The sequence below is a fragment of the Neofelis nebulosa genome, chromosome 14 (genome assembly GCF_028018385.1).
Source record: "Neofelis nebulosa isolate mNeoNeb1 chromosome 14, mNeoNeb1.pri, whole genome shotgun sequence".
Taxonomy (NCBI): Eukaryota; Metazoa; Chordata; class Mammalia; order Carnivora; family Felidae; genus Neofelis; species Neofelis nebulosa.
The window spans coordinates 81,920,486-81,935,586 of NC_080795.1; positions in this window are offsets into that span (position 1 = coordinate 81,920,486).

Consider the following 15,101-nt stretch of genomic DNA (forward strand, 5'->3'; position numbering starts at 1 on the left):
CACCCATCCCCCAGACACACTCATACCCCCACCCACCCCAGACACACTCATACCCCCACCCACCCCAGTCACACTCATACCCCCCACTCGCCCCCCAGTCACACTCATACCCCCACCCACCTCCCCACAGACACACTCATACCCCCACCTGTCCCCTCATCTGACTCACACACTCTCTGGAATCCCCACTCCTGCCCCCCCAGCCCCTTCCCCCTGCTCTCCTGGAAGCCCTCCCCCCACCCCAGCCAATCTGTCTCCTTTCCCCTTCTGAGCTCCCACCCCTGGTTGGGGGGGGGGGGATGTCTTTCTGGCAAAAGCTTGCCCAAAATCGCTCTCCTGGCATTTCTAATTAAAGGCGAGTGGGTGGGCAGAGAGGGAGGGTGGCGGGGCAGCGCAGAGTAGGGAGGGGAAGCCGGGCAGAGAAGCTGTGAGAACAGGAATCCCCGAGCTGCCCAGCCCTGGCGGCCCAGCCCTGGCGGCGGGGTTCCTGGGAGCGGCAGGAGGCCGCAGGCCTGCGTGTGGCCTTGTGTGAGGTGTCTGTGCGGTGGTGCGGAGTGTGGCCCGGCCCACACGTGTGGCTGGCTGGTCACCACGGGGGCCGCATGTAGCCGTGAGTCTGTGCGTGTCTGGGGTGAGCGGAGCTTGTGTCTCAGGGCCGTTGTCAGGGGGACACCTGATGAGCCAGCTGAGCAGAGGCCACACTCACACGTGTGTGTGTGCCCACCGCGTGTGCCCGTGGGAGTGCCAGAGAGCCAGCACCTGAATGGCCAACGGCCCACAAAGACCGCGTGTGGCCCCTGTGACACTCGGGCCCAGGTCTCCCGACCAGCTGGGTGGCCCCAGCCAGGCACAGCTCTCTGGGTCTCAGCCCCACAGTGACCTCCAGCCCCGGCTGCACCCCACAACACAGCAGCAGGGCTCCCGGGAGAGGGGAGCTCAGCCAGGGCCCAGAGGGTGGGGGGCCAGGGGCTGGGCGAGCACCACCTCTGTGTCGGGGGGGGGGGTCTCTCGGTGCCCCCTCTGCCGTGGTCACACCGGCCTGCCGTGGGCGTGAGGAGGCACAGTCCAGGGAAAGGGGTGCTGGCGGGTCACGTGGAGACGGCCAGGGACCTGCAGGGAGGCTGCGCAGTGCTGGCCAGCACAGGTGACAGGCGACAGCCTCTGCTCGGAACACTTAATCGCCGCCCAATTATCGCCCCAGAAGCCCTCAGCAAACCCCCGCACTGGGGCCCTGGGCTCCATTCTTCGCTGCTGGCTCCCCGCTGCCGCGAGGGGAGTGGGATGGGGGGTCTGCCCTGCCCTGCTCCGCGGTGCCCCTCTCCCCCTCAAGCAGGGGTGAAGGCACAGAGTGAGGGCCTCCAGCCCTGGGCCTCACCCGGAGCAGGACCGCTCGGGGGCTGCGGGTTGGGGACAGGGAGGGGGGAGGGGTAAGCTGCACAGGGAGGGAGGGAGGGCCTGGGGAAGCCCACCCCCACCGCCGGACCCAAGGTGGCCAGCTGCTCCTTGAACTTACTTTAGAAGGAGGGGCTCCGTGGGCCAGGGGGGTCTGCCCAACACTGGATCCAGTCAGCAACACCCCCCACCCCGCCCCCCATTCAGTCCCCTCTGGGGTCCGGTCTTCCGCTGGGGCTCGAGGCTCCCAGACCCCGGGTGCTGGTCTGTGATGCTAAGATGCCTATTTCACGGTGAGGTCTCCCTCCCAAAGTCACGGCCTCGGGGAGCCATATCCCCCACTGCACCCCAAGCAGAGCCTGTGGCCTCCGCTGGACCTGCCTTCCTCTGGCTGCTCTGTGACCCAGTCCTCTCCTCTAGGGACCCCTGAGTGCAGGTCCCCTGCGCCCGCTGTGCTGGCCCGGCGGGTAATCCTCATCGAGGCGCCAGGCTGCCTGTGCCCCGGGGACTCACAGGCCTCAGGCTTTCCTGTGTTTGCACCGGGCCCTCCCAGCTGATCCCCTGGGGCGACAGCCGCTAACACCACTTAGCACCCAGGCTATGAGCACAGGCTCCTTTGGGACACTCCTGCACCTGCTCTCACTCCAGCCGCCAGCTCTGTGGCCCCGTCCTTGTGCAGGAGAAAGGGGGAGCTGGGCTGCCCGGGGTCCCCTGGCCCTCCCCGCCCAGCCTTGGCCTGTGGTCCCTCCTGGCTCGCGTGGCCTCATTGCACTTGCCGCCACAGCCGCAGCGGGTGGAGCCTGGAGGGAAGGGCGAGGCCCATCCTGGTTCCCCTGGGCCCTCTGGCGGCCCAGCGCCTCCATCATCTCTTCGGGAGGGGGCGCTCCGCCTCGCTGCTTCCTTGCTTCGGAGGCAGCACTGGGGCGGCTGCACAGGCCCCAGTGATGTGGGGCGGCATGGGGTGGGGGGGGAGCAGCTGGAAGAAAGGCCTGGGGTCTGAGCCCAACACCTGGGCACAGGGAGCAGGGGCACAGAGGAGGCCTGGAGAGGCAGAGGCCGGGGCGGGGGGGGGGGGGGGGGGCCGACACAGCATGTTAGAGGTGAGATTGGGCCAAGGTCAAAGAGGAAGAAAGGGTGGTGGGTGGAGGGGCAGAGAGCTGGGGGCGCCAGGATAGCGGAAGAGACAAGGGCTCCGTTTCACTTCTCAAGACTTTCTTGCCCTGTTTTCACAGAGGTTTCAAGAGGTGGGGGGACCTGCTAATGAGAGTGGGGGGGGGGTCCCTCAGGCACACCTGCCTGATGCGCCTGCCACAGCCAGAGCAGCCTCCGAGAGACCCCGGGAGGCCAGGGCAGCTGGGGGCAGGGGTGTCAGGAGACCCCGCAGCGCAGGCACGCGTCTTGTTGAGAGACCCGAGCTGGGGGGCTGAGCGCTGGCAGGGGTGGGGGGTTGCCCACGGGAGGCAGAGGTATGTGAGCGAGCACTCAGAGCCCAGGGAACATTTTCCTTCCGATCCTCGCCTTCCAAACTTCCTCTTCCCTGCGGTTTGGCAGGGTGTGTGTGCTGCGTCCTGTCCCTGGAACAGGCAGCCTGTTCGTTCTGGGCCCCCACACACCAGACCCTCTCCCCCCTCCCTCCTTCCTGCCTCCTGCCTCGCGCCTCCCTCCCCATCCAGCCTCCAAGGAAAGTTTTGTATTTTTCCAAGATGCTGGCACCGAGGTGCCTCAGCCAGCCGCACCTCGGGTCCTGCAGGCATCCCCTCCGGGCCGGGAGGTCAGGCCCCAGAGCCCGCGGCCCGCCTCACCACCGCCCTCCAGAACGGGGAAGACGAGGCCCAGAGAGGGCCAGGGACTTGTCCAAGCTCCACAGCGAGGGAGGCAGAGCCAGGGCGCCGTGGTGAGGGCGTGCGAGGACAGGCTGCAGGCTCCTGGAGGCGTCTGCGAGCTCAGTCTGCGCCCTGTGCAACCGCGGGTAAGTCCTCTGAAGTCCTCCCAGCCCTGCCCCTTCCTGGCATCAGTACTCTCCCCTGCAAAGAACCTTTGCCCTTCCAGCCATGGGGCGAGTCAGTAATCCATTCAGAACAGTTCCTGAGCCCGACAAGGGAGGCGCCAAGCAAGGTGGGGCACAGGAGGTGCAGATTGCCCCTAAAATGGGGTGTCGTCACGACCCCCATAGGCCCCGGAGGACACGGGCTGCGTGTGGCCCGTGCGAACTGCAGGCACCGTAGGTCATGACTCTGCCCTTCAAGGAACAGCCCATGGCCTCCAGGGAGTCCGGCTGGCCCCCCACTGTGAGCCACGACAGGACAGGAGGGAGGCCATCGTGGCATCGAGGGTGGGGGGTCCTCGGCGTCCCCACTCCAGGAGGCAGGTGTGCGGGGTGGGAGCCCCGGACAGGGAGCTGGGCCCAGGACACACTCCATACACGCTGCCCACCGTGGGGCCACCCACGTGGTGTCTGGATTTAAAATGTCCCCTTGGCCCAGCAGGTGCCTCTGGCTGGGTCTGAGATTCCACGGGCCACCTGCCTCCTCGCACCACTTCTCCTGGGGGCGCTGTGTCGCTTCCTGCGCATCACTCAACCCCTCTGGCCCCAGCGGTGTCCTTGTCACACAACAGGCAGACTGTACTAAACGGTGGCCAAGGTTCTCCGCTTGAGCGGCTCGGAGGCTGACGGCAATGGTGGGTGGCAGGGAGGAGGCTGGACCTGTGGCCAGTCTGTCCCCTCCACCGGGAGTGCCCCATCCAGCCTCCATCCAGCCGAGCACACATCACCCTCGGTTCAAATGACAGAGGCCTCTCGGGTTTTAAAACCTAAGCATAAAAACTCATCATGGTTTTACGTGTTGTCTACTTCTGAGCCCACTGTCACCGCCTCCAGGAAGTCTTCCCGGCCTCTTAGCGCTGTGTTAACGGAGTCTTTTGTGACCTTGCCCCGCCTTGTTCATGCCCGCCTCAGAGCCCCCGAGCACAATGTCGTCCTCGAGGTGTGTCAGTTGAATGTGTGTGTGCGTGTGTGCGCGCGTGCACATTTGTGTGCGGCGTGTAAGTGTGTACGTGTGTGCGACCGCGCCTTCCTGGTCTTCTGTCCAACGAAGCCATGTTCTTGCTCGCTGACTGCATCAGGCTCTCAGCTTGCTCTGGGCACATGGGTGGACGAGACCCACCTGGGTCCCACCCTGAGGAGACTCCGGCCAAGTTCCCCAGCACCCCAGATGTTTTGGGGCCAGCAGCCCAGAGGCGCCCTGGAGGGTGGGGAGAGCCGGAGGGTGAGCAGGGGTGGGCCGGGTACAGGCGCGCCGGCAGGGCAGGGGGGAGCAGGGGGCCCTGCTGGGTTCTGTCCCTCTCCAGGGGCAGAGCTGGAGGAGAGCGGGACTGGACGGGCCGTGGGTGAAGGTGGGGACCAAGGCCGCCGACCTGAGTCTGTGGCCCGCGGGGGGGACGTTAGGCCGAGCAGGGGCAGGTGCTGGAGAGCCAAGGTATGGGTGGGCAGGGCCTGTTTGAGGGCTGTTAGGAGGGTCTCAGGGATGGGGAGAGCCAGGGGCCCGGTGTCCTGGCAGTCCGGGGTGGAAGCCCTGTGGGGACTCGGCAGGAGCAGCTGGGGGCCCAGCTGTGGGGGTTGGAGCCCGCGGCCGCCCCCTCCTCTCTGCCCTACTGGGCCCCCAGCCAGGCTGTGCCTCCCGCGCCGCCCCCATGGACGCCCAGGGAACTCAGACCGGATCATGCGGCAGGAGTCCCGAGCGTGGCCGGCCCAGCCAGGATGGGGGGTGTGCTGCCAGCTGGCCCTGGCCAGACGCCCCCGGAGCTGGGGGTTCAGGATGGCCGGGGGGGGGGGGGCCAACTTTCCTGCCGTTCCCTGCGTTTCCATTTAGATTTCTCCCCAGCATAGAGCGCCGGCCTCCAAGCACACTTCCGGAGCCATAGAAGGAGACGGGCTGAGAATAGCTCAGCGTGACGCAGCGAGGAGCTTCCCCACGCAGGCAGGCTCCGCGCCACAGAGGGGCCGCCCTGGAGGGACCCCTGCCCGGCGCAACCCCCCTGCCGGAAACGGGACAGTGGCTTGGGGTCCCCTTCTGCCTTCTGTCTGCAAGCTACTCCCTCTCCTTCCTCGCGGCTGGGGCCTGGGCCCCTGCCCTTCACAGCTGTCACCTCTCCCCGGGCACACCTTGTCCAGGTGAGGCCTCTCTCCGGAGGTCCTGATCTGGATGTCCCCCAGTCGCCGGCCTGGCCACCCTGCTCGGCTGTAGGCCCCACTGCCGCGTCACGCCGGCGCCTTCCCCCGTTCTCACTTTGTGGGCGTGGGCCCCTCCCCGTCTGCTGCAGGCCTGTGGGTGCCAGGCGTGGGCCGTGATGATCCTTGGCCTTCGGGGGCCCAGTGTCTGCCGGGCCAAAGCCTCCTGGGCTCCCAGATGTGAACTTGTTGTGTCCCCAGCTGCGAGGGGCTGCCGCACAGGGGTGCCTCGGCGGCACCTGTCTCTCGGCCCCAGGCCGTGCTCTGCCGTAGCTGTCTTGCAGCTCCTCCTAACTTGGAGCAAAAGTCCCTTATTTCCATCTGGCTGTGGCCCCCGCCAATTATGTGGCCAGCCCCACCCGCCATCCTGGGGGTGGGGGTCCACTGTTCTGCAATCTCTCTGGAAAGACGGTCGGCAGAGATCACGTGGGAGAAGGGGACCCGCGCCGCACGCTGAGCGTCTCCCGCAGCCTTGGGATGGGTGGTCCCGTACTACTTGTCGCTGCCCATCTGTCACTGTGCAGGTGGGACTGAGCAACCCCAGATGCCCTCTGAGCCTCGGCCTCCTTAGCCGAAGGTGGTGTCACTCTGCAGAGGCTCATGGTGGTGACCGACCCCAAGGTGGGTCAGGACACCTGGCCAGCACGTCTGGTTCACAACCCACAGCCCTGATCTACGTTCTTGGTCTTAAGCTCCATGTCCGGGACAGGTGCCTGAGCGGGGCCGTGGGGGGGGGGGGGGGGGGCGGTTGGGAAGGGTGGCAGCAACCTCTGGAGCCACCCCTAGGGTCGGGGGAACGCCGTACAGAGGGGCTGGGGGGGGGGGGCTCTGAGGTGGGAGATGACCCCTCTAATGTCTGCAGGCACCGTGCCCCCTCCTGGCTTCGGGCCACCTGTCTGTTCGCTGCAGGCCACTGTGGACTGCGGAGCTTGATTGGGAAGGCCGGGTGGGGCCAGTGGGCTTCTCCCACCCTTGCCGGACAGGACCCGGCCTCTGTCCCTTCCTTCCTCTCCCTGGCCCAGCTCCAGGCTGCCGTCCAGTGTCCCGGGAGTCAGGAAATGTCCAAGGTTGCTGAGAAATTGGTGCACAGCACAGACCACGATGGATGTCCACACCCCCAACCGCTGCCCGAGTCTCTTCCCCTTCATGGGTTCGTTTAGATCTCTCCCCAGCACAGAGCGCCGGCCCGCAGGCACACTTGCGGAGCCCTGGCCAGAGTGGGGGTGTTGGAAGGGCAGCATTTCGGGGGGGGGGGGGGGGGGCCCGGCCCCTAAGACAAGGGCCCCGGGCGAGGAGGGCAGGCTGCCTGCGGGCTCAGGCTGGGTTGGGCTCCAGAGTGAGGAAGAGGCGGAGCCAGCCATCGGGGGCGGGGTCAGCGCCCCCTGAAGACCGCCCTGTGGGCAGGGGTCCCCCTGGGAGGTGCTGTGCTTGTCCCTTACCTGGGGGTGGGGAGGCTCTGGGGCCTCGAGTGGAGGCAGGGCGGGTTCCAGGGTCTTCCCACGCAGCCCACTCTCCCAGCCCCACGGCCGCCCCTGCCCTCTGCTCCGTCCTCCTCTGTCCCTGACCCGGCAGCCTGCATCCAAGGCCCATCCAAGTCCTGGGCGCCACCTGCCGGCGGCGTGCCCGCCTAGCACGCTCTCTGGCCTCCCCTCCTCCCCTCCTCCCCTCCTCCCCTCTCCCCCACCACGCCCTCTCCCTCTGCTGCGCTCGTTTCTCGGCTGCAGGCCTGATGCCTACTGGCCTGACCCCTCAGACCTCCCTGCAGAGGGCAGTCACCGTTACCACTTCCCTCGGTCCACCCCAGAAGGAGACCAGGCCCTCCCTGTGGGGGCTGGGGCTGGGGCTGGGGCCAAACCACTAGGCGAGAGAAAGAGCAGGCCAGGAGGAGGGCCCTGGCTGTGGCCCTGGGGGCTGTTGTCTGACCCCCAACCCTGGAGGTCAGGGTGAGAATGGAGGGCCCCTTGGGGATGCCTCCCGCCTACCACAGCTTCAGCTCACCGCACCCACACCCATAAACATGCTCGCTCTGAGCTGGGAAACAGGGGCCCTTCTGCCCGGCACGCCCCCAGATCCACTCCTGCAAGGGCCCGGAACACCCCCCTCCCCACTTTACTTCCAAAACCTCCGCTAACGCCACGGCCTCCAGGGCCTGCTCTTTTGGCCTCCTCCTGCCCAGGGGTGATGGCGGGGCGCACTGAGGTCATGGGAGGTATAAACCAGGCCCTTGCCCGCACCTCCACTAAGGGATATTCACCCACTGACCCCAGAACCCTCGGGCTATCCCCAGGGCCCTGTGGGTCCCCCACAGGTGGGGCTTGGAGTCTGGGCTCCTTTAGACCTGGTCTGGGCAGGGTCTGGGAATCCCGGGAACCTAGGGACACCCCCAGACACTGGCCTCAGCCGTGGGAAGTCAGATTGCCGTGCCTGAGGCAGACAGAATGACACTGCGAGCCAGGCAAACAAGGGGTTCCCCTCCCTAGGCGCCACCCAGCCCACCGGCCCCAGCCCACGGACCCCACCCAGGCCAGAGACAGCCGAGGTGGGCCCATCGCCGGAGCAGAGGCCTCAACTGAGGGATTCGTGGCACACGGCCCCGTTTCCATAGCAGGAGCTGCTCTGGGAGCCGCCAGTCCCCTGCACGCCCCAGCTGGAAACGAGCCCTCGATTTATAGCCTAAGCGCCACACAATGAAACCACGTTCCCTGAACCGAGTGGATGCTGCCTTTTTCTCCATAAAAATAAAATGTCATGACAGGAGCCCACAAGGGCCTCAGTGTCAAGTTGAGAGTGAGCCCCGAGAGGCGGGAGGAGGCGTCTGGAGGGCCGTCCCATAGACCTGCAGGCTCAGGCTGCCTGTGCTAGGAACAGTGTGGCCGTGACCTGATCCCACCCTCAGTAAGAGGCGCTCCCACAAGACCCACTGCCACTGGGGAGAGGCCCAGGGCCGTGCCACAGCCTCCCTGGAGGACAAACGTAAGAGAATGAGAGTGACTTCCCCTGCCAGCCCACATCTGGGGCAGGAGGTTGGGCGGCAGGCAGTTAAACCTGTGGACGGCTGTCTAAGCCGGTCCTGGAAAAAGTTCTCAGTCCACTCAGAGCCTGGTACCACCATTATCACCCCTATCATCACCCATGGCCTTCACCTGGCCAACGTCCTCATCACTCACACCAAAACCAAGTGCCAGTTATCAGTACCACCATCACCAATTCCAGCACTGACACCAACAACGTCATCTCCTCCTTCACCACATCACCCTGGACACCACAATGATTACCATCATCACCATCACCACCATCACCATCATCACCATCACCACCATCACCATGATCACCATCATCATCACTATTATCACCATCAACACCATTACCATCGTCATCATCTCCATCACTACCATCACCGTCATCACCATAATCACCACCATCACCATCGTCATCATCTCCATCACCATAATCACCAGCATCATCACTATTATCACCGTCAACACCATTACCATCCCACCATCGTCATCACCACCATCATCACCACCATCACCATAATCACCATCATCACCATCACCACCATCGTCATCACCACCATCACCAATTCCAGCACTGACACCAACAATGTCATCTCCTTCACCACATCACCCTGGACACCACAATGATTACCATCATCACCATCACCACCACCATCATCACCATCATCATCACTATTATCACCATCAACACCATCACCATTGTCATCATCTCCATCACTACCATCACCACCATCACCATCACCATCACCATCACCACCACCATCACCATCATCACTATCGTCATCACTATTATCACCATCAACACCATCACCATTGTCATCATCTCCATCACTACCATCACCATCACCATCACCACCATCGTCATCATCTCCAGCATCACCATCATCACCATAATCACCACCATCACCATCATCATCATCTCCATCACCACCATCGTCATCATCTCCATCATCACCACCATCATCATCACTATCACTATTATCACCATCAACACCATTACCATCACCACCATCGTCATCATCTCCATCACCATAATCACCACCATCACCATCACCAGCATCATCATCATCACTATTATCACCATCAACACCATCACCATCGTCATCATCTCCATCACTACCATCACCACCATCACCATAATCACCACCACCATCACCATCATCACCATCACCATCACCACCATTGTCATCATCTCCATCACCATCATCACCACCATCACCATCGTCATCATCTCCAGCATCACCATCATCACCATAATCACCACCATCACCATCATCACCATCACCATCACCACCATTGTCATCATCTCCATCACCATCATCACCACCATCACCATCACCAGCATCATCATCATCATCACTATTATCACCATCACCACCATCACCATCGTCATCATCTCCATCACTACCATCACCACCATCACCATAATCACCATAATCACCACCACCATCACCATCATCACCATCACCATCACCACCATTGTCATCATCTCCATCACCATCATCACCACCATCACCATCGTCATCATCTCCATCATCACCATCATCATCACTATTATCACCATCACCACCATCACCATCGTCATCATCTCCATCACTACCATCATCATCATCTCCATCATCACCACCATCACCATAATCACCATCATCACCATCACCACCATCGTCATCACCACCATCACCAATTCCAGCACTGACACCAACAATGTCATCTCCTCCTTCACCACATCACCACCATCACCATCGTCATCATCTCCATCATCACCATCATCATCACTATTATCACCATCAACACCATTACCATCGTCATCATCTCCATCACTACCATCACCATCATCACCATCATCACCACCATCACCATCGTCATCATCTCCATCACCACCATCGTCATCATCTCCATCATCACCACCATCACCATAATCACCATCATCACCATCACCACCATCGTCATCGCCACCATCACCATCGTCATCATCACCATCATCATCACTATTATCACCATCAACACCATCACCATCACCACCATCGTCATCATCTCCATCACCATCATCACCACCATCACCATCACCAGCATCACCAGCATCAGCATCATCATATTCCCATCCCCATCTCCATCGTCATCATCCCATCAAAACCATCATCCTTAATACCTTCACACCACTGTCATGATTATCGCTATCATCCCTACACTAGCAACCTCATCGTGATCACTACTACCCCTTCCATATTATGGTCACATCCTTCTTTTCCCTCCCTGGCCACATCCTTCCCATCATGATGATGTGATCATCACCACCATTCTATGGTCACCTTTCCCATCATTACGGTCAATAACACCGTCCTTGTTGCTGATGTCTTTATTACAACCACCGACACCATCACCACTTCCATCATCAACACTCTTGAGCCCCAACAGCCATCCCCATTTGGACCACCCTTATCGTCTGTACAACCACGAGCCCCACAATCACAGTTAATCCTTCTCCCACCCTTCTCCATGTTTCCCTCTCCCACCTGGCCTTCCATTCTTCCATCCAGCAAGACCTTCCCCGCCCAGTTTCTGGCCAGCCATCCGTTCAAGCTTTGGAGTCTAAGGATGGATATGATCAAACCACAGCCCTCACAGAGTCGAACGTAGGCAGACCTCTGAGGCACAGCCCACGGAGTGTTCTAAAAGTGTGCGTCAGGGCTCCAGGGACCGGAAGAGGAGCCACTGGTCTTCTGGTGTCCTAGGGACAGGTCCCAGAGCAGCTACTAAAGAGTGGGCGGATGGTGAGTGTGGCCGTGCACGGGCAGCTACGTGAGCCCGCGAGTGTCCGCCCTGCCGGGCCTTCCCCTCCATCCAGACAAGGGTCAAGAGGCTCTGAAGGGAGCCCCGGACCTTGCAGGGTTGAGGTGCACAGGGCAAAAGCTAATTTGCCCCATCCTCAGTCACAGGCACAGATTCACCTTCGTGTTCAGCGAATCTTCATTGGTGATTTGCTTTGGCCACACGGCGGAGTGCAAGAGTGACTCATCATATCTGCCCTGGAGGCGTTTGGGCTCATTTACGGGGGGCTCTCGCTCAGGGTGGGGGTGCTGAGGGCTGTGGAGGTCCAGGGGTTCAGATGGCTCAGCTCCGGGGAGGGCACACATCCAAGAAGAGGGATCTCCGGGAGGCCAGGCTGGGTAGAGACCACCCCAGCCACCTCACAGGGAGGACTGGGTCTGGCAGGTGCCCCAAGGCAGGCAGAGCCCCCAGCAGCCCCAGCAGCCTCTGCCTGGCCTGGCGGCGCCCCCGCAGTGCGACTCTGTTCTACCAGGCCAGCTCCAGTACCCAGAACTGTGGGCCCCGCCCGTGCTGGCATAGTGCTCCCCACGCAGGGGGGCTGCCAGCACAGAGGAGTGCCTTGGGGGTGGTCATCTGCTGAATCACCGCGGCACAGAGATGTCACCGAGCCCTGGCACCCAGCTGCAGTCTGGGCTGCGGGGCGAAACCCCTGCCTCCACCAACCCGTGTGCGCGCTCTCTCTCTCTCTCTCTCTCCCTCTCTGAGCTCCTCCCCAGAGAGGCCTGGCCTAGCGCCAGCAGGAAAAGGAGGCTGAACCGGGGCCTTCAAGCATGTTGGCCAAGTTTTTTCCTTCTCACCTGCCCCCTGCTCCCCTCCGTGTGAGGGGGCGTTCAGCCAAGCCCTGGGCAGAACAAATTTGACCATGTGCCCAGCTGTGAGTTGTCCCCCAACAGCACTTCAAAGGCAAGGCCCTCCCATCATCCATGGGCTTGGACCCCAAGGGCTAGCCTTTTGCAATGGCTGAGGGTGGCCATGACCCCCAGTCAGCTCCCTAGAAGCAGGGCCTAGCGTGAAGACGTCCGCTCCAGTGGTTTGCTGAGGGGGGCTCTCAGGAGAGGCAGGACGGGGGGCGGCGCTGAGGAAGGGCTGTACTCAGCTGAAGACCAGCTCCGGCGACCCCACTGGCGCTCCAGAGGCTGAGCCTGGCTCCCTGGGGCCCTGGGGCTCCCTGGGGCCAGCCTGCCCCCCTGTCACCCTGTGCCAGTCAGTGACCTCCATCTGCCCAGCGGCGGTCCCTCACTGACAAGGGCTGTTCTCCAGAGGAAGGAGCCCTGCGAATTGTTCCCGGCCAGTGTTCACAGCAGCCAGGGGTGCCACCTGAGCGAAGGGGTCCGGGGGTGTCCACGGGACGGGGCGTGTTAGGGATGTTTGCTATCCATGAGCTGCCCGGAGCAATCATCGTATTCTTGTCGAAGGAGCAGGAACTTGGAGGCCCTGGGCTCCCTCGGGGCTCTGCTCGGGGCCCCCCGGAAGCTGGCTACCTGCATCATTTGAGGGAGGGGCCCAGGACACATCTGGCCCTCAGTTCCCATGTGGCTGCTGGCAGGAGGCCTCAGCTCCTCACTGGTTGTCGGTCAGGCTGCAGGCACGCCGCCCATGGGGGTGGGGGCAGGGGAGGGAGGAAAAGAGAGCACTTCAGAAGGGATCTGGGCCTCCTCCTCCGTGCGGACTCCACCCCGTCCTATCTGATGGCCCCATGCCCTCCTGGACACTGGCCCTTTGCCCCCATACGGCTCTTTTGCCTTCCCAGAATCCCCTCTGGGAAGCTTTCTCGGGCTCTTTCGCAGCCCTGCAGCCCCGGGGCTCAGCCCTCGTCTATCTACAGGCCCCTCCAGGTGGGAGCTGTGTCCAGACGAGCCCAGGGCCCGGCAAGATGCTGCTGAGACAGGGGAGTTCCCCGGCCCCTCGGGAGGCTCCCGGCTGGCTCTCCAGCCTCACCCCCACCCTGGGACCTACAGCCTTCTGACTTCTGCTGCCACAGGCCACTGACTCCAGCTGGTGCCCGGACAGGTGGCCACTGGACCCTAAAGACTCGTGGCCATTGAGGGTGGAGTCTGGCACAGAGGGGTCTCAGCTCTGGTCCCTGCGGGCCCCTGCTCACCGTGCAACCTGGACCTGATCCAGTGTGCAGGGAAGCACAGCCCTGGCCACTCCCCCAGGAGCCAACGGGAGCGGCTGGGGTGTGGACTCGTGGGGAGCACAAGCCCCCTGTCACCCAGAGGGCCTGGAACCACACTCCAGGCTGGAGCCGTGACAGGGGCAGTGTTCTGGCAGGGGACAGCACTGAGTCCACACCGGGGAGGACGCAGGAGGCCAGCACAGGCTCGTGGCTTCTCTAGGCTAAGAGTGAAACACACACAGGGCTCCAGGCTCCTGGATCTTGTCTTTCTCAAGAGCTGAGAGAGTACAGAGGCCAAGGGAAGGCTCAGGGTGTCACCAGGGTCAGGGTTGTGCCTGGGTTTGGAGCATAGTCAGGACTGCGGGCTGGATGTGACCCTGCTGTCCTTGTTGTCAGGAGGAAGTCTCATTGGGCACCCGTGCTCCCCCTGGGTCTTGATTGGTCCATACCTGTCCATATGCTGCGGTACCTCAGGTGTGCCTTCCTCCTCTGCAGTTGTGACTTCCGTTTATTTCTTCTGACATTTTTGGAGCACATGGCTGCCCTGTGGTGGGCACAGAGTTGCCCAGCGGGATTGGCCTGCCGAAGTCCTAAGGAGCTCTGGGACCACATGGGGGTCTGTGCTTGGGCGCTGGGGTCTCCCTGGGGTGGGGAGGAGGACGGGAGGGGGTGAGGGTATTGGAAGGCGCAGTGTTCTGGGCAGTGACAGGGACCCGGCTGACCGTGGGCAGTGGGCAGTGGAGGCAGAAGAGGAGAGGAGGTCACCAAAGGGATGGGAGGAGAGGGGGGTATTGGCTCAGAAAACGAGGGGCCCCTCGGAGGCCTGGCGGGAGGCCTGGCCTTCACCCCATCCCTCAGCCACCCAGACAGACACGCGCCCACCCAGGCCGGGCTCAGCAGACGCCCGACTGCGGGCTGACGGCACCCTCGCAGCTGTTGCGGCCCAGGTTGTGGGTTGGAGTCGCCCGCACTCCCTCCTGCGTCCAGCAGAGGGCGCTGTGCAGACCAGGCGAGAGAACAAAGAAAGTCCCTGGTCTGCGAGGGCCCTGTGGGGGTGCCCCCGCTCACACGTCCCCTGGGCCCGGGGTGGGGTGGGGAATTTCCCTGGAGCTGGAGAGGGTGTGACAGAGGGGCGAGAGTCACGCCTTACAGCCTAGTCTCAGTCTGGGGGCCGTGGGAGGAGCCCAAGAATCGCACAGAAGCCCCTCCTGCCCCCCCCCCCCCCCCCCCCCGCGCTGTGCCTCTAGCTCGGCCCCGGTCCCACTGAGGTGGGCCCGCGGCCAGAAGGTGGGGCTCGGCCCCGGAGCCCAGTTCCAGGATGGCTGGCCGACGCAGAGGGCTGTGGCCACGTCCCCGTCCCCCCCACGCCCCCCGGCCGGGGTCGCCAGCCTGTCCTCTGGGACAATGCCTTCCCGCCCACGGCCCAGAGAGGCGGGCACACTGGCTGGCTGGGCAGCGCACGGGGAGAGGTCAGTGGCCCCGGGGCGCCTGGGGAACCTCCGTGAAACCGGGCAGT